Source organism: Corvus kubaryi, unplaced genomic scaffold (genome assembly GCF_017639235.1).
Source record: "Corvus kubaryi isolate FWS band 111438036 unplaced genomic scaffold, C.kubaryi_AGA036_p1.0 split3-37296, whole genome shotgun sequence".
NCBI classification, from domain to species: domain Eukaryota; kingdom Metazoa; phylum Chordata; class Aves; order Passeriformes; family Corvidae; genus Corvus; species Corvus kubaryi.
Window position 1 is genome coordinate 928,211 of NW_024582086.1, and position 26,834 is coordinate 955,044.

Below are 26,834 nucleotides of genomic sequence, written 5' to 3' on the forward strand. Positions count from 1 at the left end.
AAAATTTCATTTAAATTTCCTTTACAGGGTTTATCTTTGATTAGTATTTGGGATTCTAAAATGTAACTGCAAATGATACACACACTGAAAATCATATGCAATGACTTTCTTATTATTAATATCCCATGTACCAAAAAAGGTGGAAAAATAAATGTTTCAGTTCTCCTTCAAGTGACAAAGCCAACAGACAATTTAAGAAGAAAAATAGAAAGATTGGACTGAAAAAAGAGTATATAGTAGAACTCTGCAACAAAAGGGCTAGTGTATTTCAGATTACATAGGAACAGAAAAAGGGTTTATTTAGTTTTATTTCACACTAAAAAGATCAGATTGAGTGGTAAAAATGTCCAACTTCTCCCTCAATATTTTGTCATCAAAGTAAGAAAATTTCTTCAGTTAAACATGCCACAGTCACTGATCTCCTAATTAAGAAGTCCATTTGAGGCCTTTGACCTCACAGCAGAAACACTCAATCCTTTCTGAAAGTCTACAGTATAAAAATAGAACAAATGTTTCAAGTCGAGAAAGAAACAGTAATTCAGTAATGAGAAGCCCACAGAATTCTCAGACTCCTTGTGTAGGGACATCTTACATTAATTTTGGAATGGTTTACTAATACAACAAAAGGGATAAACTCAGCTGAATAGAGAGGAGCATTCCTCCTATCAATCATTAATAATGGTTGTGACCTTTGTCACAATTCAGTGCTAAAACTATTCTATGAAAAAATGAGAACCAAGGAGAAAATAAACCATGAAATAGTTATAAAAATCCTGTGTTTAACCATAATGACCCAGCAGGTTGCAGGTACTGTCCACAACACACAATTCTGTTGGGAAGAAAGTATGAATTAAGAAAGGTTAAAAAGTCAATAGTGCTGACAAATTAAATCAGGAGAACATCAAATGCAATATACATCTTTATTCATGACAGATGACTGATACACATATACATGAGAAAACTGAGTAGTCTGTCCTACTGAAACCATATTTTGACCTTCTCTCCCACAAATGTTAGAAAGCTAAGTTATTAATTCAAAAACTAGAAAAGTGCTAGCTTTGAATCTAATTATAACCAAATGACTAAGCAGCAGTCAGGTATTCTATGCATATATACATGTTTTTAGGCATATATACATATTTTTATACATATACACGAGGAGATGTTTTTTAGAAGGCTTTGGTGTTACAGAATCACATAGAAGTTGAACTTAGAAGGAACCTTTTGAGATGTTTTTGTTCAACTCATACATTTTTTCACACGCCCAATTGCAACTGAATTTCCTTCTTCATCAATACCTAAGCTGCTCCTTTCAATCCACCTCATGCAAAGCAAACAGTGCATTTCTATAATCAACTGAACAGAATCCAAGAGAAAAAGATCACCAATTTGCAGCTCAGTTACAGTGACATTTATTAAGCTCTGAAGATCTCATCTGAGTGTCAGTGAATGTCATGTGCTGATTTTATAATATTTACTTCTTACATACTTTGTAGGTCAAAATGGCATTTACATGTCTTGCCCTTCGATGATACTAAAAACTGAGATTTAATATCTGAAACATTTTTTTTTCCACAACTTATCAATAAAATACAGGACCTTTAACCGGATCTTGAGTTTGGCCTTAGAAATTACAAATGAAACCTTGAATATCTATGCAGGGCAGGTATTGGAAATATATGCAAATGCATAAATGTGGGAGACAGAACATACAATTTCTCTCCTTACCAATACCAAGGATTTTTGTTTCTTTCAGATTTGGAAGTCATTAAGTCTTATCTGCATAATGGAGATAAAAGCTACTTGACAGGGTGCTCAATAACAGATTCCATTCTTCGATCCCTGGTGATGCAAATAACAATTACATACCTTTCTTCCTCCATCACCTCCAGATTTCTGCAATGAGTTACCATCTCCAGCTCAGCTCCTTACCTCTCTCATCCTAATCTGCTTCTCACTTTTGCTCTGTGCTACACTGTACTTACAGGCTTTCCTTGCCTCAACCTTTTCATCTCACTACCTGTTCTTGCTGAGCTCTTTCCACGGACTCATCAGTTATTCGCCTTTCTGGATTCTGTTGTCTCCTATGGCAGCAAAACAAACATAACCCCAAAAGCGAAGGTTTTCCTTTTAAGCCCCAAGATGAAACACTTACAGAACAACCCATTTTTCACATCACAAAATTAAATGCTACATTCGAAAATTAAAATCTTCAAGAATCACATGAAAACTGTGGGGTTGATTGAATGGTTGGTTGGCTGGTTGGTTGGTTGGTCGGTCTGAGAGAAACAAATAATCTAAATTAAATAGCCACAAAATTACACAAAACTTAAAAAGTTAAATCTGCTATTAGAGGTAATGTGGTTATCTGAACCTGCCATATATGACAGATCATAACTTTCTGTAAGAAGAGAGATGTACTCTACGAATGTCTATGAGTTGACTTTTAATACTTTTCAAAGTTAAAATATTTTTTTTTTCTGGTTGTATAATGAGGTCAGAAAGGTAAAGGTGTGGAACTAATGCAATATTTTTGCAGAAAAATCTGGAGCAAATAAACGAGTGAAGTTTTCACACTTCTACATTCTGATCCTGAACACCAGAGTCTACAGTAAAAAATATATGTTCCTTTGGCATTAGTAGTGGTACTGTCTGCAAGTGCTGATTTTTGTCCATCACAGCACATCATTCCGATTCTGTACTCTTGTTTGTCTCTTAAAGCTACAGTTAATGTAAAGCATTCAAGATTATAATTAATTTCTACAACCAACACCAAAGGATTGTTCATCTAATTGCATCCCCCACTTGCTCTTTGTTGAGAGGCATAGGCAGCGCTTTTTGATCCCTCCAGATTATTTCCACACTTTGACAAAAATTAGACAGTGGAAGCAGGGCATTGCATGCTTATAACTAACAGAACATCATATTTCAGTGCTTTGAGATGAATCATGAAGCGCCTGTAACTGTGTGAATCAGGGCAGAATATCTCAGAAAAGCTGTACAAAGTCCAGAGGTGTGACAACTTTAGTTGCGGACAGTTTTTGCTCCAAGAAAATAATGAATGATGACTTATAACACTATATTTAGGATTTCTTTGGTCAAGGTAAGTCCTATGCTAGTATTTCTTCATTACTGGTGCCAGATGTGATATTCTAACAGAGATTGAGTTGGAGTATTATATATTTGTAGCCTTTATATCAGGGAGCATCTTATGTGGGATTAAGGTAGAAAATGAATGCACAGGTCTAGGAATAGAAGATAATTTTTTAAAATTTTGATTTGTGAGCTGAACTTTCTGAGAATCTTGGCAACTTCACAGGCATTGTCTGTTTATTGATCTTATTTACACAAGCAGATTAGCATTAACAAGTATTTCTCCAGCTGCACCAGTAAAATAATACCACCACTGTAATTCACACATGAAAGATGTGTCATGTTACCATGGAATATCGCATGATAACATAGAAGTAACATTTTGCTCTGAATTGCAAGTGGATGCCCACAGTCTTTGGTAATTCTGTAGGTAAAGAAACGTAGAAATGATGAATGATGACTCATGACGCTACTGTTTCAATAATTGGAGCAAGCTGATAGGAGGCATGTTTTGATATGGGAAGAGGCATGGAGACACGGCGGAAGAACAGAAGTATCTTCCCACAGAATTCAACCTCTTCTCTTTGCTAAACAGAGCTGAATTAACCCAGTCTTGCTCCCTGTAGAAACTACCCAAGAACATCAAGTCAAATATGATGTTTCCTGGGGAAAAGGAAAAGAAAAGATATTGGAGAAATGTTTTATAAACAGTAGCAATGAATTGGTAAATAAGTTGAAACCTGGATGAGGTTTCATTTTCACTGCTTATATTGCATTTTAACTTGCTCCTAGTTACTGCAGCATGAAAATATAAATATTCCACAGGATTTTTATGAACACCATATTATGTTTTTCCTTTCCTTTGGCTTACTTGTGTTTTACTTTTAATATTTCTGAAAAACACTTATCTGATATGATTTTATCACCATTTTGCCTTGTGGGGTTCATGCTGATTATATAGCAGGGTTTCTGGTAGTTCCCTTCCTTTCTTTTTATTTTTCAACCAAACTTCATTACAATAATGCAATATCAAACACTTATTTTGCAGAAATCTAAAAGTATCACTAAATGGAAGAGCAATCTTTGCTTTTTCTTTAACTATCCACAAGTAAATGGGTTCTCTGTCTTCCATTTAGTCTGATATTTTCTTATTTTGTATTGTGCTCTCTTTTTCGTGTGTTAATCTTTCCTTATGACTCATGTGTGCCTTTTTTGGATTCTCTGTCTGAGTCTTTATCTTATTCAGTATTTTATGACATAAAATGTTAGCTTATAGAAGTAAATACCATGAGATACCATAAATAAAAGTTACTTTTTAAACAGATAATAAGAAAACTCCATACTCTAATTTGTGTTTCTTTTAAATGTATTCCCTGGAGGGTAAACAAGATAATTATAAATTCTTCTCTTGGAGTCCCTTTCACATCTTTCTATCTCCAATCTTTTTTGTTTACTCTTCTGAACCAGGGAATACATGAAGCGAACAATAAAATAATATGTTCCGTGGACTTCTTTAACATGCCTTGCCTATTTCTAAGTAAAATAAAATTATCCCTGGAATTTTATAAATAGCTTATTTATACACACATGGTGTACTAATTTTCTTTCTGAGGCAATGACACTGATAATGGGGGTATTCTCATATCTAAGTAATACATATGTAAATAGCTAGCTGTTAGGGTAAAAGGATGGCCATATATCTTCCACGTAATTCTGACTCTGTAGCATGTATCTACTATTTTCCTGTGCTTCAAGAAGGATGGGATGAATTAGTTTCCCTAGTCTTTCACTGTAGTTTCATCCAGAAACACTACTGAATTGACAATGGTTATACAATTCTCAAGTTATCTATTCTGTGGATGATGCACTCTGCAGTACAGCCAACCAGCATACAGGTATCAGTGTAAGCTAGAAAAGAAATTAATTCTCTGAAGTTCAAGTTGTGCAGGCATGGAAACCTTAAATAAAAAAGGCGAGGGGAACAGGAATCTAATCCTTAATGATTATAACTAGTGACTGCAACTGTGCTTTAGTGAAGAGAAAAGGTCAAAAGACTCTTTAGCATATAAAGAGATAAAACCCACTCAAGGTATAGCAATTATTTTCTCACTGAAGACTTGTATACACTGTTCAGTATCCCTCGTAAGCATGCCACCTTTTCATAGGTAATGGGTTTCATTCTGCCTTACATTTCTAGCAGGTATTATCAGCAGTCCAAGCAAAATAAAAATCCAATGCACATCTGACACTGCCTACCTGGGGTGATGTTACTTGAGATTCATTAAATACTATACTGGAGCAGATCTTCTTACCCTTTAAAAAGGTTATATATGTCTGATGACAGCTTCTGCATCTTGTTCTGTAATGCACCAGAAAAGAAACTAAGGCAATTCCTTTATTCTTTCCAGCTCTGTTTCCAGGAACCTGAGGTCCAGTGATAATATCTCCTTAATATTAAGTAAATGAAGCATTTTACTAGATAAGCTGGAGAATGATATCTGGATACATGTTAATTTTGTATGACTAGTCTGTACATACGTCTTTATGCAAGTGTTAATTTAGTCATTTTGTTGTTGTTTAAAGACCTCTTGTTTTACTTTGCAATTGCATTTTTTGTTCTTTTTTTCTTCTTTTCTTTTTCCTGTTTTTGGTTGGGTTTTATATTTTTGATGATTTTGAAGGCTGATATATTTTAATCTGACTTGGAATTTATGACATGTTAGCTTAGTTGTTAGTGTTTACAGTGAAAATGCCTTTTTTAAAACTCATGAGAAATTATTTTCATTCACATGTTAGTGATGCCAAAGTGCTGTGACCTGTGTGTTTGTGCAAGGTGCCATTACTATTCAACCTCCCTCCCCAGCTAATACGCTTCAGTTTTACTCCAAGTCAATCTGTGTGAGAAAAAGTTGCTTCATATTAAAAAAACCTGACACTTTTTTCTGTAAGAGTGGTAATTTTGAGCAGGGGCTGGAAGCTGGCACCTCAGCACCTCTATTTGTCAGAAAGGGAAAATTGAAAGTTCTGTACAAATTTGCTACTGCAAAGATACAAAACTGTCTTCCTCTTTTGGTACACGTTATACCTTCAGACACAGACTTAGAATAAGGAAAGCTGTCACTTTTACTCTCAGTGTATCTTATTAGACATAGGCAGATTGAAAGAAGAAGAATAGTTCAATTTGAATAAAAGCAAAGGAAGAAGGCTGTTCTGGAAAGACTAAAAAAATTACCAGGAACATAAGGACCCCAGGGAGAAAGGCTATCAGGAGGAATGGGTAACACCTGACAACAGTGGAAAAGCAGGCCTGAGGAAGGGTTGATGAGGCTAGAATGAAAAGAAGCAGGGAGGAAGAGATGTCACCAAGCTGTCTTGTATGTGTTGGTACCAGACTGACTCTGGCTGGCACCCCTTTCCTAGCATAATTCCTTACAGAAGCAATAAAAATGCAGAGGAACCAGACTGAAATAAGGTATATCAGTTCTTGCATCTATTTCCACTAAAAATAAAGGGATTTAGGCAAAGGACATTGTATCTATGCTTCTGCAGTCTTGTGATTCCAGCAAATTACTACATCTGTACTGTAGAGATGGATTTGAGACTAATTGGGAATAATAGGGAAACAAGTGCAAAATCCAATTTAAAACATCCCACTTTCATCCACTCTATGCTACAAACTACCTGTTAATTTTTGTTTTATTGATGGCATCTCCTGATTTGTGCTACCTGGCATTTAACAGCCCTGCTAAGACCTGACTGAAAGAAATGGCAAACAATGACTATGTATCTGTACATTTGTTGATAAAGGACTCAGCAGAGGGGAATGTATTTAAAAGATCAAGGGAGAGGCAGATAGTCTGTGTAGGATTAAGAAAAAGTTGTGTGATTACAGGCTGTCAGTATGTATTCCAGTGAGAGACTGGGCTTTCTCCATGTCACTGACTTTGGCCTCAACTTTTCACTGCATTCAAATGTGAAAATGTTGTCAGCAGATTTAGTGTGGATTCACCTGGGCAGCAAGAGTGGAAAGGGAGGAAGAAATATTAAGCAAACTCATGTCATATCTAGGTTTTTTGTTAACTCTGTCATTTACAACAGTAACTTTTACTTTCTCCATATTTATAGAATCACAGAATCACGAAAACACTAAGATTGGAGAAGACCATTAAGTCCAACCACTAACCCAGCACCTTCATGGTCACCACGACATCATGTGCCCAAGTGTCACACCCCACATTCCTTTTGAACACTTACAGGGATGTGATTTCACCATTTCCCTAGTGATGCCAGACCACACTTTCAGTGCAGAAGTAACTTCCAATATCTAAACTAGATCTTTCCTGGTGCAACTTGAGGGCAAGTTCTGTCTTTCCCTTGTTCTGTCTCCTTTCACATAGTTGTAAAGAGTGATGAGGTCTCCCCTGAGACTTCTTTTCTCCATGCCAAACAACGCCAGTTTCCCTAACTGGTCCTCATCAGACCTGTGCTCCAGACCTTTTACCAGCTGTGCTGCCCTTGTCTGGACACACTCCAGCACCTCAATATTTCCTTGAAATGATGGGATAAGAACTGAACACAAGAATGTAACCTCACCAATACTGACCACACTATTTCTGATACAGGCCAGGATACCATTGGCCTTCTTGGCCACCTGGTAACCAGCATATCTAAAGACAAGGCATGTGATTTTGTCTTCCTCCTCATCTTCTGCAAATATTTGATACTATCATGTGGATATGGTATTTAAAAAAAAACCAAAACCAAAGACACTTCATTTCCTAACGTAATATCAAAAATATAAGCCACTATCCAGAAATAAAATATGTCCCTAGAAAGCATATTTTAAAGTGCAAAATGTACAGTCCTCCTTTTAGTCTTATTTGAACCCTTAGATTTCAGTATTCTGTTTGAAATACAATCTTACCTTTGCCTATTTGATGTTTTACTTGCAATTTCTTTCCTTTCTTCCTTGCAGTGTCAAATATTTTCCCCAGCACATAAGCAGCAGTATGTGGTACTAGTGTATCAAGCACCAAAAACTTGATTGTTTTAAAATTAATTGGGTCCAAAAGCTGGTATTTTTTCTTTAATCCTGTCTTACCCAAATAAAAGAAAAAATTGTAATCAGTAGTCAAATTCAAGAATCTGGAACTTCCGGATTTATGGAGGTTTGCTTCAAAGTGTCTGTTCTGTCATCTCATTGCTTTTTCCAAACTGGCAAGTTTTCACCTCTGTCTTTCATTTTTCTTCATTTATTAGCTTTCTAGATGATTGTTGTACTCTAGTTTATGCATGATTTTCCTTAAACAAGATGACACAAACCCATCCTCAGAAGTTATAGTTACATTGCACAGCACCAGAGATGGCTTACTGCCTTAGCTAAGGGCCAACAGTTTGCAGCTCTGTAAACTTGAACCAGGCTGCTCTTGTCAAGCATATTTCAGTTTTTCCACATGTTTCTTTCCATGAAATGAAGACACAATTAATTCTCTTCCCTAAGCCATTTAATAATTAAGTAGGCAATCTTTAATTCTAGAGGCTGGACAAGTGTACCATATACTTTTAAAAGTTGAACAGATGCCCTCTCCTGCTACAAGAGCTGGATGGTGTATCAGTCCATAATTTGTATAGCTTGAAAGAAAAGGCAGGGTTTGTAGCAAGTTTATAGTTTCAATGAATGTTGACTGAACTCATACAGCAACTGAGCCAGACTATGGGCTGGAAACTTTTCAAAAACATTGCAAACCACCATAATTGTCAACTCTAAACAGAAAAGAAGCATCAACAGACCTGATGGGCTTTTTTCATCTTCTAATGTATTTAAGGAAATACAGAAAATTGATGCAAGTCAGAAACACAGGTAGGAATCAGAAATGGTTACAAAAGCTTTTTGATATGTAGGACTGATGTTTCTCCAGAAGCTTGAGTCCTTCAATTCATTTTTTTGCAAGCACAAATGGATGCACCCATGACATTCTTCCTGTGGTTTATCAGCATAACATTTTCTGGTGAAATTTTTAGTCTTTAAATAAATATTGACGGTCTTTGCCACTTACTAGTCTTCCCTTTTTTTTGATGCACTCCTCAGGACTTGTTGGCTGCTCACCACATCTCCACTGCCAGCTCGTTAGTTCAGTTCCTGGATGAGTTGCAACAAAGGCAGATATTTAAAGCTTACAAATCACTGATTAATTTCCACTCTCATCCATATAATTTTTTTTCTTAGACCTTTTTTTTTTTTTTAATAAAGTGCACAATAAATTATGTTTGAAGTATTTATTAGCTTTTTCTTTTTAAACACTGCCATTGCTCTTTGTGGCAAAAATTATAATTAACAGCTATGCAACATAGTTCCTTTTTCTGCTCTGTAGAAAAAGCAAGGTTTATTCAAATTATAAGACACATGCAAGTTGGTTTCAGTGATTCAGGTCAGTATGAAACCTCCAAATGCACAGTTAGTTTCAGCTGTTCCTACTGAGCTGTCAGTACATCTTATCCCAAATGGAAGACATTTATCCCACTGTGCTCCTGGCAGGACACATACATTCCCCAGATGCTTCATTCCTTGCTTCTTTAAAAGGCAGCTGTCATCATAAATAGTCAACAACCCTTTCTTTTCTGAGAGATGAGTGCTCTTGACCAGGAAGGTGCAGTAAAGATAGAATTAGCATCTGTTTTCTTTTCACAGATAGTGTATGAAAAAAAAGGAAAGTTTCCCCCCCATCCAAATAAACTATGTGGACTGCCACAGTGCTTTCAGTGTGAAATTAGTTGGATTTGTCTGGGGGCAGGGTAAAAAAACACTTCATTTTTTTTTGTAAATTCATCATGGTCCTATTTTTGAATTATAATAGAGTTCCTCTAAAAAAAAAAGAAACAAATCAAACCAAAACCAAACCAACCAACAACAACAAAAAAACCCAACCAAAAAACAACAACAAAAAACACCCCACAAAAAACCCAAAGCAAAACAAAACCCAACTAACCAAACCACCAAACCAAAACAAACCAAAACAAACAAACAAACAAAGTAAAAAAAACCCCACCCTGAAAGGGAAATATCTTATTTTTAATCCTGATGAATCTCAAACATCTTACATTTATCACATACTGCAAAGCTGTTCCTCAGCAAAGTTTCTGCATTCTAGAAACCAGTGACAATAGGTGACTTTTGGCCTTATTATCAATAAATACCTCTAAATAATCTGAGACTGATACACACAGAATTAGTACACTCTGTGAATACGAAAGTAGAAGCTTACCAAAGCTGCTCCAGCAAATGGCTACAAAGGTGATGAAGGGACTGAAGCTTCTCTCATGCATGGACAGGCTGAGAGAGCTGGGACTCCTCTGGCTGGAGAATAAAAGACTCAGGAATTTTATCCATCTGTGGATATATTTAATGAGGAGGAGTAAAAAAGATGGAGTAAATGTAGTGCCTAAGGACAGGACAAGGGGTAATAGACACATATTGAAATACAGGAAATTATTTAAACATAAGAAAAGTCTTTTTTACTGTGAGGATGGGTCAAGCATTGAAGAGTTTATCCATAGAGGGTGTGGAATCTCTATCTTTGAAGCTATTCAAAACCCCTTGAAGCATCACAGAAGCATCACAAAATATTCTGAGTTAGATCATCAAGTCCAACTCTTAAGTGAAAGGTCCATATGGAGATCGAACCCATAACCTGGGCATACCTCAAGTGCACACAGCTCTCAACGCTGCCTGAGTCTCCTTGATTGGAGGAGGGGAGCAGAGAGTAGGAGGGAACTGGGCAACGTCATCTAAAAGGTGCCATCCTGGCCTTTGTACTTATTTGATTCAGTGGAAGCAAAATTTAAACTGTCCCCTAACAAGTAAACAAAATGACTAGGATTAGGACAGAAATTACCAATACCTTGTTCCCAGACACAAGAGTCTGTACCAACTTTAGCTGATTTGCTTTATCCTTCTGAACATTTGATGGAACAACAGTTAGAATGCCCATGCTTAATAGCAGTAGTTTCTTCATACTGATGAATGTATGACTTTTTATATTCCTAACCTTTCTCTGTGTGTATCTAGTAGAAAAATCACCACTAGTATTTACAGAGGCTTGAAAATAATAAATCAAATACCTATTTCTAAAACATGTTTTCTTGGATTTAGTGCACATGAATGACAAGGAAATCAGCACAGTCAGGTCAAAACTAAAGGACCCACTGTTTCCACCACAAGCATCATAAACCAAATGATGAGTATTTGGGAACTTTAGACGACACAAACTGAAAGTCAGAACATTAAATTAATCAAAGCTTCTACAGGAGGTAACGGGAGTCAGAACTGAAAAATGGGGAAGTTATCAGGCAGAACCTGAAGATGTAGAGAATCTCATATTTATAATGTCGGTAGGCAAACATGAAAATTGTCTGCAACTTTTCATTTATGGATACAGTTAAGAAGCACCCATTCTGGCAATGGCAGGAAAGGTGTTTTACTTTTGAGTGCTATATGTGACACTTCAGATAAACTTAGCTTTGAGTTATGAGAAGCTGTTAATTTTGTAGCATCATCCTTGAATTTACACAATTTATGTTTTATACATTATAAGGCAAAACCAGATCATTTCAGATAACTCTTTTTTCTCATCAAAATAATCGTGTTCATTTCTCCCTTATTTATATTTCCCTTACGAATTCTGCATTGTGATCATTAGAATTTCTCTCCCATCACATTTTTTCACACTAAACATGGGCATCACACATCTATCTTTCTACCACCTCTTCTTCTGCCTGTCTTGCAGCTCTAGCCTCCAATATCTCTTATCCTTTTTCACGTATCCTCCACTCCCACCAACTGAACTGCTGTTGAAGGCAGTATTCATTTCTATCCCACTTGAATTTTGCTGGAGGGAGAAAGAGAAGTATGTGAGGAAAGGCATTTCTTTCTCCTTTCTCTTGTCCCCTGGGAAGAATTACTATCAATCTTTTCTTCGCTTTCATACTGAAATAAATGTTAATTAATTTAAACATCCCTGCAGCACAGAGAGGGGATTGTTCCAAACTACACAATGACTCCTTCCACTTCTTTCTTGTCAGCCTTTTGCTCTCAACTTTCATTTTCTGAAATTGGACCTAATGCAGCAAATGATAAAATACAATGGGAGAAAGACAAAAATAAAGTCTTTGGACTCCTTCCTTATCTATTCTTAAACCAATTCCAGGGCAAAAATATTCAGTCAGCAAATAGGATGCCTTTACTGCCCTAAAGCAGGAATAATCCCTTGAATAAAATCAAACATGGCTCTGTAGAATGGAGAATCCTCCAAAGATCTCTTCTATCACGTGAGCAACCTTTGCCCTGGCAGGACTCAGAGACACTGGAAAATAACTAATGCCTATGTTAGTATGTTCAAGTAAATGAGCCAATTAGAAGCCAGTCCTGCTGAATTACAAAAATGCTCCATAAATATGGAGCATAACCTTGGGTAGAGGTAAAAATAAAGGAACACAACAGGAGCTTTAGTCAGAGATTTAATAATAAGGCCTTTGGCTTGCAAGGGTCATTTGACAGATAATAGCAGTGTCTAAACTGCCCTTCACTGCAAGTATTGGAGAAACTGACATATTTGTAGAAGAGCAGCAAAGAAAATTTTACTGCCTTCCATGAATTCTACCTTAGTAAATTCTCAGGATTCTTTTTCTTATACTTTGTAGCACAGAGTGTTATCGGAATATCAATTCTGATTTCATTAGTAAATCATATACACAAGGTATCTCTGTAACATCAACTGCAATTCAAGCTATCTTCACTTGAACCTTTTAGGAATAAATTGTTGAAATAGAAAGACAAGTGAACTAACAAATTAAGATTATGTTCTTTCTTGTGCTGGAGTTTTAGAGAATTTTCTGTAGGAAACAAAACTCCCCTCTCCGCTGTACTTTTCTGCTTCCATATGAGGGCTAGAACTTCACTACCTTTCACTTCATTGCCACCAAGATAACATCCTGGGTTCAACATAGCATTAGAAGTTTACACTCTGTATTTAAGACAGTTTGACTGTGGTTTCTGTCTTACTCTAATCTTGCTAAAATACACACTTAAAATAAACAAGTACTTTCTGTAACTAGGCAATAGGTATTTCACTGTCCTTCAAATATTTGCTGAATAATTTGGTTTTTCTCAGATTTCATCTTTTCCTCTTATAATAGTATTTAATTCAACAATAAAAAAATTAGATCTCTCTTACTTGAATTTTTATTCCTCAGTCTCTTTATGATTTTCTCCCATGTATCTAAGTTGAACTTATTTCTCTCAGTTGCCAACACAAAATCCTAATCATTCTATGATCCTTTAAATTTACCAATTATTTTGACTCTTGAAGTAATGTCAGATAAGAATTTCCCATAAGCTCAACTTTCTGACATTCCCCACACCTGATTATTTTACTCTCACTTGCGCTCCTGAGCCCACAAGAAGTTTCAGAAGTTGTACCATGCTTTCACTAGAATAGAGCAGCAGGCTAAAAGGGCAGTTAGCTGAAATTAGAATCAAAGCCACAAAAGCTAAACGAAATTTTAGGTTAAGGTTACCTAGTCAAATATAAAAAAAAAAATTATACTGTTTTCAGTCAGTATAAGTCTTTTAGGAGTACCATTTTAAATTAATTAATTTGTCATTTCTACTAAAAATATACGTTAGAGAATTCAGTTTGAAAACGTCTGCCCTTGAAAAAATTATGCCAATATTGAGGGTGAACAATTTTCCAGAAGAGAAAAATTTGACAGTGGAAAAAACTATTCAGAAGAAAGATACACTGAAATTAACAGAGTGACAAAAATTCATAATCACATCCAGCCAAAAAAGCTGGCCTGCTATCCTCATAATCAGCCGCAAAACTTGACCAGTATGTGTTACTTCACAGGGAAGTGGATTAAAAAACAATGAGTATATTTTTAATTTGAAAATTTTACTGTAATGCCCAAAAAAGGATACTTCATTATATTACAAAGATCGAACACAGCACTAAAGTCACTCCTCTTTCCTTAAGTCAAGAATTTTTAACAGAGGGTAACACAAAGTCCCTTGATTTGCGTACAAGGCCCATTTTGTTTTCTTATTGTAGGTGGTAGACCTTAGTTTATAACAAGCATCTCCTGAAAGATTATTTTGGTTATCCTTTTTTCCTCTTAAATTTTATTTTCCTTAGCTATTGATGTAACACATAACATAATTTTAAGACAGCATCTCCCACTCAAACCTGTTTATACTGTGGGCAGAACTACCACCTGCCACCTCTAATTAGCTCTCACTTCATTGTCTACTTTCATCATATTTTGCTGTGCTTTTCACTGGAAACTTCTGGAAATACAAAAATTTCTTATTGCCTCTCTGAGGTCAAAAACTTATAAAGCTAAATATTTGGTAAAGAGAAGCTAATCAGATGTTTTTATTTACCACCTCTTGAGTTGTACTATTTTAAAAAAACCCAACAAAACAAAAAATGAGTTTAAAAGCAAAGTTTACATTTTGAACACAGATGCAGTAGCTTCTTAATTCTCTCAAAATATTATTGAGACCAAAGCCTTAGGAGAGTTAAGCATAAATAATTATACATCTGCACATATTATGAAAACACCAGTATACTGAAAAGAACCTCTAAAAGTGCAGAAAGGTTATTTTGTTACAGAAAGCACAATGCCCATGTTTCAAAGGACGTGGCAGGAAAAAGTGTTTCTCACACAACCGCCTGGTATTTCCACCACTGTCAAGGAGATAGCACCAGTGCAAGTAAATCAATGATTTCATTCACCAGTAATTTCTGCATCTATAGTAGATTTTTACATGGCTAAGTCAAAAGGTAGCAACAGGACAGTACATAAAACACAAAAAAAAGTACATAAAAATTATCAGGCATATCAGGAAAAAAATCACCACAGAACTGAGAAAACCCAATGCTCAGCTGCAGTCATATTACAGTGTAGTGTATATCAAGGAGAGCTGAAGTAAGGAGAGGGTGGGTGAACAGAGAGAAAAAAATCAGACAGCTCATTATTAAGTCAAAAGATTAATAAAAGCAGACCGTATTTATGAAAGCTTCTCAGTTTATCAGTCAATTTAAATGAGACTCTTTCCATTACAATGAGAACAGTCAGCCTAAAATTATGACCACTGATTGATTGACTGAAAGTGGATTAATTTTAGGGTCATAAGAAAAACATAAAATGACTACTTCTCTTTATGTTATTAACCCCCTGAAGAAATGACAGATCTACTGCAATAAAATGAAAAAAGAGCAAGGAGATTGGGAACAGGATTTTTTTTTTTTGACAAGCCAAAATATGTACTCTTGAAGAAAATACTGTTTAATGCTTTTTTCTTCCAGATTAACTCACTCACCAGTATTTATCACAATTATCTATGAACCACAATGTCTCGGGGTTGTACACATTATTCCATGCATGTCAGTAACGTAAACACAAGCTGGTTGTCATGCTCTGACAAACAGGTAGATCTAAGATAAACCTTCATTATCTGTGTTTCCTGATATTGACTTGCCTTAAGGGAAACAAAAACTTAATAATTAATAAAAAATGAATTAATTTATATTAATTATTATTATACTTACCTGTGTTCCTAAGCAAGGTTGACTGATAGCTAATGATATATCAATGTTATGGAGAACAGAGATGCATCAAAATTCTGTAAACGAACATGACTTTACACAGAATTTTACACATCTACATACATGAATATACACAGGTTTTGGACTATCTGCCTACTGTCAGAACGTGAAATCAGGCATCAAACTGGGCATTCCAAGTTGGGACTTCAGTCTTCACTAGTAATGCTTGTTGCTCATTGACCGTGTAATGCTCTTCTGGCAGCCCCCACTCATGCCCCTGCCTTCCACTGGCATCATGCTTTCTCACACAGTCTTCTCCCTCTTCGATCAGTGCTCAGGTCCCGGATGGTGTGTAGTTTAGATGGAGAGCCTGTGAAATCCTTCAAGTGACAGATTATGCTCGGAAGTCAGCTGTTCATGTATTTTAGTAGACAGCAGTAATCTTCAGAAAACTCATGGATAAAAATCAAAAAGGTAGTGCTGGTATTTCCAGACATTGTTTTCAGTTTTAACTATTCTCATTAACGGGATGATTATGGCTTTTCACAGGTAACCAGAAAAATGACCACATGTATACGCTTTGCCACAAGGACAATGATACTGTGACCAATCAAATCATCTGACCTGCCAAAGAACATTTCGTTTTTGGTAACTGCCGCTAAGTATTCATGATACACAAAGTCTTTTCCACTCTAGAGCATTCTTCAAATTCAGACTTACTAGAGTTTCTTCAATATATATAAACAAGTAGCTTAAAAATATAACTTGTAATTTGTTTATCATTTTCTTAAATCATCCTTTCACTGTTTAATAAGTTTTCAAATACAATGTCAGAAATCAAAAACAAATACAACACATGAAGCATAATAGATGCATTCTGTGATACTATGGTTAAATATGTGTTCCGAAGAATTTAATTTTAATTATAAGAAATGTGTCAAGAGATTTAATTTTAGTTCTTAAAAATCATTTTTTCACCAAATAAAATCAAACAAACTTACCTGTATTCAGACTGCTTTTATTTTCACTTTCAGAAAATACTCTGGGTAATTTGGCTTCTGAGAATGAATAATACTACAATAAAATAACCACATATATTTTGCAGGTTAGAGATAGAAATACTTTTTGTACATCTTGTGTTCCATCAGGTACATATTTAAAATTGAAGTGCTGATTCAAGCCAATCACAAACAACCTTCAGAATAAACTCCTTTTATCAGGGAAGTCCTTTTGGCTTGGGAAATTGTTCTGAGCAAGGTCAAGAACTTGCTTCTTGTAGATCTCTAAGGATCTGACAAAATTAGTATCTGACTAGGAAAACAAGTGCCTTTAGAAACTAAACTAAGAGGTGACTCTTAACACCTAACCTGTACTGTCAGCTCTCTCAATTTGATTCTGAAGGCTATAAAAATCTCCCCAAGTTCTGACAGCAGAAGTACCTGTATTCCATATGTACTTTGTTTAACATGTAATCTTACATTCCTCAAGAATGAAAACTAAAAATAATACCACTTACATCTCTATTAATCTTCTGGTTGCTTAAATTTGAACTGCATGTTTTCAAAGGCTCCTAACTTCTGAGGCACAGCACACTGAATTCATGAGATGATGCTTCTGATCCTAAAGAGGCTAAAACATTTAAAACTACACTAGCTGGTTATCTTGTAAATCTAAGACACACATAGACAGTTAGTGTGATTGCAATTAGTTCCCATTTAATAGGGAGTATTGAGGCTTCTGTCATATCTTCTTGGCTAACTGCACTTTAAAATTATTCTTTCAAGGAATATTCAAGGAATAAGAAGGATGTGTAGTAGCACACAATGATAGAAAGAAATGAGTTATATTTGATGACAATATTGGTTTCATGTGTTGAAGAGTGTGGAAGGAGCAGCCAATCACATTCACACATTAACAGGCGGCAAGAGTACAGTGCTACAAAATCTGTCAGGGATGTAGAACCACCATCTACAGTTGTATTTTGAAAAATTAGAAGAGCTTATCCAATTAGCTTTCCTATCAAGACTCTTTTCTTGATCAAGTTAGTCCTGCAGAGGTGGTCCTGGCTCTTGAGAGAGAAAAAAGGACTTGTAGATACACGGTGACTTCTTACACTACCACTGATAAAGTAAAATTATGCTTCTTTAAGAGTCAGAGGCAAATCTCAATTTGTAATTAGTTGTAATTGCTAGCCTATTCTGGTAGTATTAAGTTACCTCATTTTAAGATCTGATCCATTATGTTTCTAATTTTCCTCTGAGAATTTTGTCTGATAGTATTCATTTAGGAACCACAGATACGCTGCGAAAAAACAACAAAACAATGAAACATAGACAAAACACTGGATTGTATAAAACCTCATTGAGACTAAAAGATATTTTGAATCTCAGAAGTCTAAAAAAGAGTATCGTATTGAGGTTTTGGGAATATTTCCCTATGGACATGGAAAAAAGTCTGAAGAGAGCATTAGCCCTTATATACATCACTAATAAAACACATTGTTCATGTCCTCATGTCCTTATCATTTTTTTCACCTCCACAATCCATTCATGGAGTCGTTTCAGCCCAGTAATACCTACCCATGACATAAATTATTAGAAATAGGATGTTTCCTATTGATATTCTTTGTTCTTACTCTTTTATCTAGTGGATGTCTTGCAACATAATACTAAAAGGTGTTTATATCCTTTTTCTCCATAGTAATCTGTACACATTTGACATTCAGTTATACATTTTGTCAGATCTCCCGTAAGTAAATGTCTTTTAACTGTTAGTGGAAGGGTGGTGGTTAATTTTTGCAACATTACTTTTAGTCCGTGTGTTTTAAACCTCCTTTAAAAAATAAGCAAATATGCCTACCTAGATAATATTCTGTTACAATTGAGAGGAAGCTGAGTACTAATGAAAAGCCATATTGACTTCCCACGACCAATAGACCACACTGCTCCAGAGCTCATCATTTAACTGACAAAAGATCAGAGCAAGATGAACAGCAGAACCCAGAGGATTGTAATCAGTGGGACAGGGTCCAGTTGGAGGCCTGTTCCTAGTGGTGTCTCCCAAGGTTCAGTACTGGGCCCAGTCTTGTTTAACTTATCCATCAGTGACTTGGATGAAGGGGCAGAGGCCTCCTCAGCAGTGTCACTGACAATGTAAAGCTGGGATGACTGGCCAATACCCCAGGGTACTGTGCAGCCCTTCAGAAGGACCTTGACAGGCTGGAGAGATGGGCAGGGAGGAACCTTCTGAAATTCAGCAAAGGCAAATGCAGGGTCCTGCACCTGGGGAGGAGCAAGCCCAGGCACCAGCACAGGCTGGGGGTGACCTGCTGGAAAGCAGATCTGTGGAGGAGCTGGGGGTGCTGGTGGACAACAAGATCTCTTGGTGACCAAGGCCAGTGGCATTGTGGGCTGCATTTGGATGACCATTGCCAACAGGTCGAGGGAGGTGATCCTGCCCCTCTACTCAGCCCTGGTGAGGCACACCTGGAGTGCTGTGTCCACTTCTGGGCTCCTCAGAAGACAGACAAGGAGCTCCTGGAGCAGGTCCAGTGGAGGGCACTGGAGACAAAAAGATCAAAGAGAAATAAAAGCTAAGTGTTTAAACTAGTCAAAAACACATCCTGAAAATAAGATAAAAAATAAGATAGAAGTCAGACAGACATAATAAATATCTGACAGAACATTTCAAGTTCCAGGAGAGGAGAAAAAAGCCACTGCTACACCGTAAGTCTAATTCTGGTCATTTAGTGCTTCACATGTCTGAATGGCACTCTTGGTCTCTTTGCTGGTAATTATGTAATAAACAACTGGGACATGGTGTTTATTATTATTTTTGCTCTTTTTAAAATCCATTGTAAACATAGCCTAAACAAACCAAACTTCCAACTAAACTAAGAGGTAAAATAGTTCAAGGATTGATATTCTGAAAAATATCTGTATGTCTTCTGCTATGAAAGTGCTCTGAAAATAAATTCATTCTAAGACCAGTGCCAATGAATGAGGCAAATCTTACTTCAAACGGTTATGTTCTGTTAATATAAATATGGTGACTACTAGGTTCTGGGACAAGAAAGGAGAACCTGAAAAAGAAAGGGAATCTGGCAGTTGATAGAAATAGGACAAATACTGTGACAAATCTGTCAAGTGCAGATACTGTCACAATGAGCTAAAGTACAATTAAATTAGAAATGGAAATGAGACACTATTTAAGCAAAATTGCAAGTGGAGAGGGAAAAGAGAATACCTAGTGCCATGCCAAACGCAGCTTTCAGCTTTAGGAGGAACATTCATCGTATTCAGTAAGGACAGGGTCAAATATATACAGCAGTTTCCACAACAACTAAGAAAATGTAATATACTAGTAACTATCACCATCAGCTTCAACTATATTATTAGCTCTCTGGATACATGTATATTATAGTCTTATGACAAGAGAGTAACACTACATTTAAGGTTGCACTGGAGTTTTCATTTTACCAGGTTAATGCATAATTACAGATTGAGATTATTTTAATATGTGCATACGTACAAATGTATATTAAATTACAGTTCGTAGTCATATTCATACTGAATTTTTTGAAGCACCTCTGTAAAATGCTTTTGATTTGCATGTTCCATTGCACAAAATGACATGAATTAATACATCTACAGATAAAGTAGGGGGAGAGGGAGGGAAGATTGGAGAATGAAAAAGCAGAGAAAATATATCAGAATAAATGGAAGTGAGAACTGGGCTACCACGTGGTAATAAGACTGGAAACACTACAAAGCAGCAACAGTCTAGGAAAACTGTGAAATTAAAACCACAAATTGTTGTGGTGGTTATTAGCGTTATGGAGCAGAAGAAGTCACCAGAATGTAAAGGCTGCTCAAAATAAGCAGAAGAAGGGCATGAGAGCTGGGGAGAGGACCTGACCATGGTACTAAGACTGGGTGAAAAAGAAAAAATCCTCAATTAACTGTAGGAGAAGTATTACATTTTCCTGATTAAGGAGGCTTTGTTACCTCTGCTCTGCTTAGTCATGTATTCCAGACAGGATTAAGTACTCATCACAAAAGAAAACATGAACTTTTGGGTTGGCTGAAGCAGAAAAATATCTCCAGATACATTATGATGAAGTTTTCCCGGAGCAAACTTTACACCTTTTAAACTATCTAAAACATAATGAAAATTCCAGAGAGCAATCTTTTGAATTACAGTGTCACCAGTAAACAGCTGGGCTGGAAATTCTTCCAGTTTTCTATGCTTTTATTTGTAAGACTGTTTGGGAGGTACCTACATCAGGAACCTGCACAAGGGACACTTAGTCCTCTTTCCCAAAAAAAACCCAACCCCATACAGCCAAACATAAACAAAATAAAACAAAACAAAAACCAAACCAACAAGGGAAAAAACCTCAAACCACACACACACACCAAAAAAACCCACTCAAACTAACTCATATAGAAAATACTTCAGCAAGCCACTGAATTTTCCTTCATTCCAGGACCTCATAGTGTTTCCCATAAAGGGTTGCCTGCACACATGACTTGTTTTTCTTTGAAGGTAACAAGTACAGGCAGAATGCTTCCAGTGTTTTAGTTTCAACCTGGAGTCACACTTAATATCAGACTTTTAAAATGGAAACAGTGCATACTTTTTCTGGCAAATAAAAGGACAAGATTTTTTAATTACATAATCAGGAACAAGATTACAGAGAGTGAGAAAAAAAATACATCCTCAGATTACCCCTAAAATTTTTAAGTAATTTCTTGTGAGATCCTTGAAAAAGGAAACAGATATTAATTTTACAGAAGCCAATTAAGTGGGATTCTAGTGTCCTCCTTACGGGTGAATCTGAAAGTTAGCCTTGCTAGCAGGAATCAGACATCTCAGTTCATATCCTCTTCCCACTCAGCACTTCAAGACAAAATCCTTCTCCTCTTTTCACCTCTTTTAATCCCAAACTTTATTTCTGATCCTTTCACTGGTGGACTGATATCTCATTAGAGGAAATGTGTCTGAACATCCTGAACTCCCTCACTTCATTGTAAACAAAAGCAATGCAAGAAAACCACAGCCCTTCCCAGAGCTTTTCAAGATGGCCATCTTACTTTTGCTTTCTTTACTTGGGTTGTCTCTCCTATTTTAAATAGCTTTCTTGGTTGTCAAAATGTTTTCAATGCTGTCATAATATTTTTATAAGTGTTATGTCACAAAGAATATTTACTGTATGTACAGCTTTATCAAAACGGCAGTCTTTGATTTGGACAGATGCCCTGAATATTTGATCTAAAGCTTATGCTTTTAGAGTTGGATGCCATTTCAGTGGAGAGCATCTCTCACACACCCCCCAGCCTAGATGTGCAAGCACAAACACATGTACACTTATGGAATTTTATGGCCCTATAGGGTCACAATGAGGAATAAAAGCATTGTTTTTGCAGATACCCTAGTAAAATCTTTGTGCCAAAAAACCAAAGGGCCTCTTTCTCAAATACTGCAGAACAGTAAAGAAAAAAAAATAGAAAACAAGAGAAAAAGAAATTTGTGTTTGGAAGTTGTGACTCTTCTGTAGTACAGAAACGTTGGAAGAGTAAGAGATTTGGCTGTTTTCCTTTCCATATGTAGGCAGCTATACAGCTTAAGATGTTTACATGAGTCAGTGGGAATCTCCATATCTGTGTGTACATATAAATAGGCATGTAAATATAAAATAAGCATGATTTAGAAAACAGGAAGTTAGACAAAATATAAAGTTATTTTCTGTAGTTTAGGGTTCTGTCAAATTTTATTCCTCACAGTAAATTTCAAGAATTCATTGGGGCAAAACATAAGTTGCAATCTTGTAAAAACTTCCAGCTCTTACCTATACTAGAAAATACAATATCTCTCATGGTATAAGAGCACATCATTGTCTTAACTGGCTGAATGGTGGGGAAAAAGTACTGACACCAAAGACTTCTTGACAGCATGTAAACAGCAGTTGTCCAATGAAGCATTTGTAAGCTGCTTTTTTGCTTGAGTGGTGGGAATGTCAAGGGCATTTTTTGGTATAGAATAACTTCATGCCACTTTTTCTGATCACTCCTTTATTGCAGGAAGAAACTAAACTGGGTAGCATAAGTACCCTTGATGAATGTAACAAGAAAAGAAATTTTATGTATCAAACTTACATGCAGAATGGGAAAATAAATTTGAAATTATATTCAGGGCCAAAAAGAGAATTATCACCTCAGAAGACAATTGGCAAAAAGGAGAACAATCTAAAATAAATTATTTTTGTCCACTTTAGGAAAGGAAGTTCTTTTTCCACTTTAAAGGAAGTTCTTTTTTCTTACTGATATAGTATCAGCCATTACATCTAAACACTTAGCTATCACTGCAGTCATTCATTTTCTAAAAAAGCATCAATTCTCTCAGTGTAATGACATTTCTCAGTAATTGTTCTTTGTGCTTACTGAAAAGGAAAAGGTACAGAATTATTGATGGGTATTCTTTGGTGTATTGTAAAAAAAAACAAACCAAACAAACAAAGAACACTTTATCAATTCTTCTCTAGATTGATGCTCATTTTAGAAAGTTGATTCATATGCCATGCTGACAAAATTCTACCATCCTGTAGTGTGATAACAACATGTGATAAAACCACGTCTCCATAGATCTCAAGGTGCTTCACAGAACACCATGAACTGGAGAAACACCAAAGAGAACTACTGGGGTAATGAGGTTATAGTGAAAAATTCAGAAAGAAATGTTGGCTCTCCTGAACTCCAAGTGTTAGATCACACTATGTGTTCACCTCCAGTCCTCTTCACAAATAACTATAAATCAGTTGTGTTCCCACCATTCAGTCAGAGTGTAAGACATGAAAAAGCTTTCCATGTAACCAGAGATGTCATCTCTTCAATACAGCAGTGTTATAACCTGACATAAAGCTAGGGAGTAACAATTTTGCATTAATTTTGTCATGGTAGTTGTTCCAGTACACAAGTTCTTCACAAGCAATGTAGTGCTATCAACAGAGCCATAATGAAAGAAGCTGGCAACACAGAGAAACTCAAAATATGTCATAAACTATAAAACCATGTCTGAAAAAAATAGTCATTATGACAGATACTTTCTCCACAATAGGCAACACGAGGAGTGAAAGACCAGGTTTTTGGAGTCTGTACCCTACTGTTCATACATCCAAATAGGAATGAACAGAGCAGTAAAATTTAAGATATAGGTAAAATGGTTATCACCCCATCCAGCTTCTTATTCCCAGGAAACATTCATATGAAAAAAACCCAACCAATCTTGTAGCAATTACCTATTGAAAATTCAGGAGCAAATTTACTGTCTTGAAGAAGTCTCCCAAATCCCACTGCCAAGACAGAGAGCCAGAAGTGGGGATGTATCAGCAGTGATCTCATTTCGGCAAAATTATTAAGTTATAGGTGTTTCATAGACTTTAACTTTATTTAAAACTCTCAATATTCAATCAAAGTTTGTTCAGAGTGGAGAAGATATATTTTTAGCTAGTAAACATTGTCTATTTGATACTGCCGATTCTGCAGTTTAGTTCAGTGGACAAAGATTATATTCTGTTGTCTTTTTGTTGACAGAATGATATGAGCAAAATTACGTTCTATTGACAAAAGTGTTATGAAACTTAGTTGTAGAATTTATATATTCATTGCAAAATGAATATATAAATAAAGAATTCACAGAAGAAGAGGAGTGACAGTTATTGAAAGCTTCTTTTGAAAGCAAGACACTTTAATTCACTGATGATTTTCACTAATCTAATAAAACTTCCCCAATTCAGAATATATTTTTGGTGAAAATTTAGTAGCAGTCTTTGTAGTGGTTAAGGAGAAAGGAAATTTAAGCCTGGCCATGACAATGTAATTTTAGGCTTTGGCAATGAAATTTCAAAGCATATTCAGGCTTTCATTTCTAAGTTCTAATATGTGTTGGGAGGGGGGTGGAAATGGAAATATCAGTTATTTCCATCTTAAACCAAAGGAAAAGATGAGTCTTTGGCTCTAGCTCCTTGTAAATGCCATTGTAAAGCACATCAGGTAGATAAGTAGCTGCACCCAAGCATCTGAAACTTCTCTGTCTTTAATTTTTAAGGTTAATCAGTGACACTGGGAATGGACACATTGTCAGCCTATTTTAAAGGTCACCAGTTTAATGCATTGTGGTAGAATTAATTCTCTGTTAAGCCAAACTAATTTTCACTATTTCATTCAGTGCTGGTGCAAGTCTGTTCCACTTTGCTCCTTTGGCAAGTTTTACACACTAAACTCAAGGTACAGAAGAAAATAAAAAATTTGAAATATTTCTGTGAAATGGAACCTCAGTGTTGCAACATCCACTCAGACATCTGCTATAATAGATCTTTTGCCTGGTTGAAAAGTGCCAAATAAGAGCCTTGCAAAATGAACATAAATTGAATAACCTCTCTAGGTTTGTTCCACATGTGGTTTTTTTGGACACAGGTATGGATGAGGTTCTGATTAAAGAGGATACAAGAAAACTGGGGAAAGGAAGAAAACTGAAATACATCTTTAAAAGCCTTAATAGAAACAGAAAATGTTTGCAGCTTCTGGTAGTAAATCTACAGCCAAGCAACCTTTTCAGTCATAAGCTGCTATATTCGTTGTGACCACTTGGGACACTGTGACACACCTAATGACAAAAGCAATTTGGGTTTGACTCCAGTGATCCACTCCTAGAAACCTACCAGACTAACTCTGTTTACCCTAAGCAGTCATGGCAGCTTGATAGCCACACATTATACCCAAGAGAACAGAAAGTATGCTCACATGCTTTATGATACATTATAGAAGTTAAATATATCAAAATATAGAATCGTTTTAAAAACAGGGAGGAGATGAAATCTAGCCTTTTCCTCTGGTAAAACCAACACAGTATTCTGTCTTGGTACACTTTTAGAGGTTTGTTACTAGACTATTTCATAGTATTCTTCGGAAATTATAATAGATACATATATTTGGCCAATGGCTCGCTGTGTATGAAACCTCCACTTTGTAACATCCATGAATAGAAAAGACCCAGGAAACTGTTTAAATTAGATATGGTAATTAAATATAGCATTTACAAGAACAAACATGCTTTGCACATTTTCAGCAACTACATGGCCAAAAAGAGAAATGTGTATATGTATGTATGTAGACGTGGTTTTATATTCATACAGCATTATGTTGTTGAGTTAAAATTCAAAAGAATCTCAAAATGCATCTGAGATTTTTCAACATTTTCCTCTCCCAGTGTAAAAATGTATAAATACAGTGCAGCTAGTTCAGATTGTCACAAAGATGCGTTATTCAACCTTCATGAGTTAACTGAAAGTAAATGGTCCTTCTCTTTGCACGTTCTCTCTCTTCCAGAGATATTGTACATATTCTCTAAATTATGTCCTCGTCTCCTCTGACTGTTATGAGGCATTATTTTCTGTCTTCAGTGAGGATCTGCAGTGAAGCCCAAAGGGGTGCATGCTGTTTAGGAGGGACAGACCTGTGGGTGGGGCTGTGCTCTATGTCAGGCAACACTTGATATGTGTCAAGCTCTGTCGTGGGGTGGATGATGAGCAAGTCAAGAGCTTATGGGGCCAGATAAAAGGGCAGACTAGTCAAGGATGACATAGTTGCGAGTTGTGCTACAGACTCCAGGAGGAAAAAGTGGATGAAATCATCTATGAGCTGCTTGAAGAAGTCTCTGAGTCACAGGTGCTAGTCTTTTAGCGGAGTTTAACTACCCAGACTTCTTCTGGAGTAGCAGCCCAGCAAAGCACAAACAGTCCAGGAGGTTCCTGGAAATCCTTGATGACAACTTCCTGCTTCAGGTAGTGGAGGATCCCACAAAGAATGATGCGCTGCTCAACCCCATACAGAGCAATAGGGAAGGCCAATTGGAGATCTGAGGGTTGGGAGCAGCTTGGCTGTAGCGACCATGACATGGTAGAGTTCATTATTAGATGATGACAAAGCAAAGCAGAAATTAAGATTGTAACAGGTATCTTCTTGGAAGAATCCCATGGAAACAGACCCTGCAAAGAAGGGCAATGCAACAAAGCTGTTTTATATACAACAATCACTTCCTTCAGGCTCAAAAACAATGCATCCCAATGAGCAAGATATC

General features: G+C 36.2%; 1 long non-coding RNA gene across 5 annotated transcripts in view; it reads right to left on the reverse strand.

Moving 5' to 3' along the window:
• Positions 1–906: 906 nt before the first annotated feature.
• LOC121658408 overlaps positions 907–26,834 on the reverse strand; it is a 40,266-nt gene continuing 14,338 nt past the window's right edge. For 2 of the 5 annotated variants that reach the window (XR_006013951.1, XR_006013954.1), the window contains exons 2-5: positions 19,184–19,258; positions 10,356–17,999; positions 8,018–9,232; positions 907–3,756 (exon numbers count right to left, since the gene is read on the reverse strand). This is a non-coding gene — a long non-coding RNA (uncharacterized LOC121658408). The remainder of the gene's footprint in view (positions 3,757–8,017; positions 9,233–10,355; positions 18,000–19,183; positions 19,259–26,834) is intronic. The other 3 variants (XR_006013956.1, XR_006013955.1, XR_006013952.1) reach the window with 3 other exon arrangements.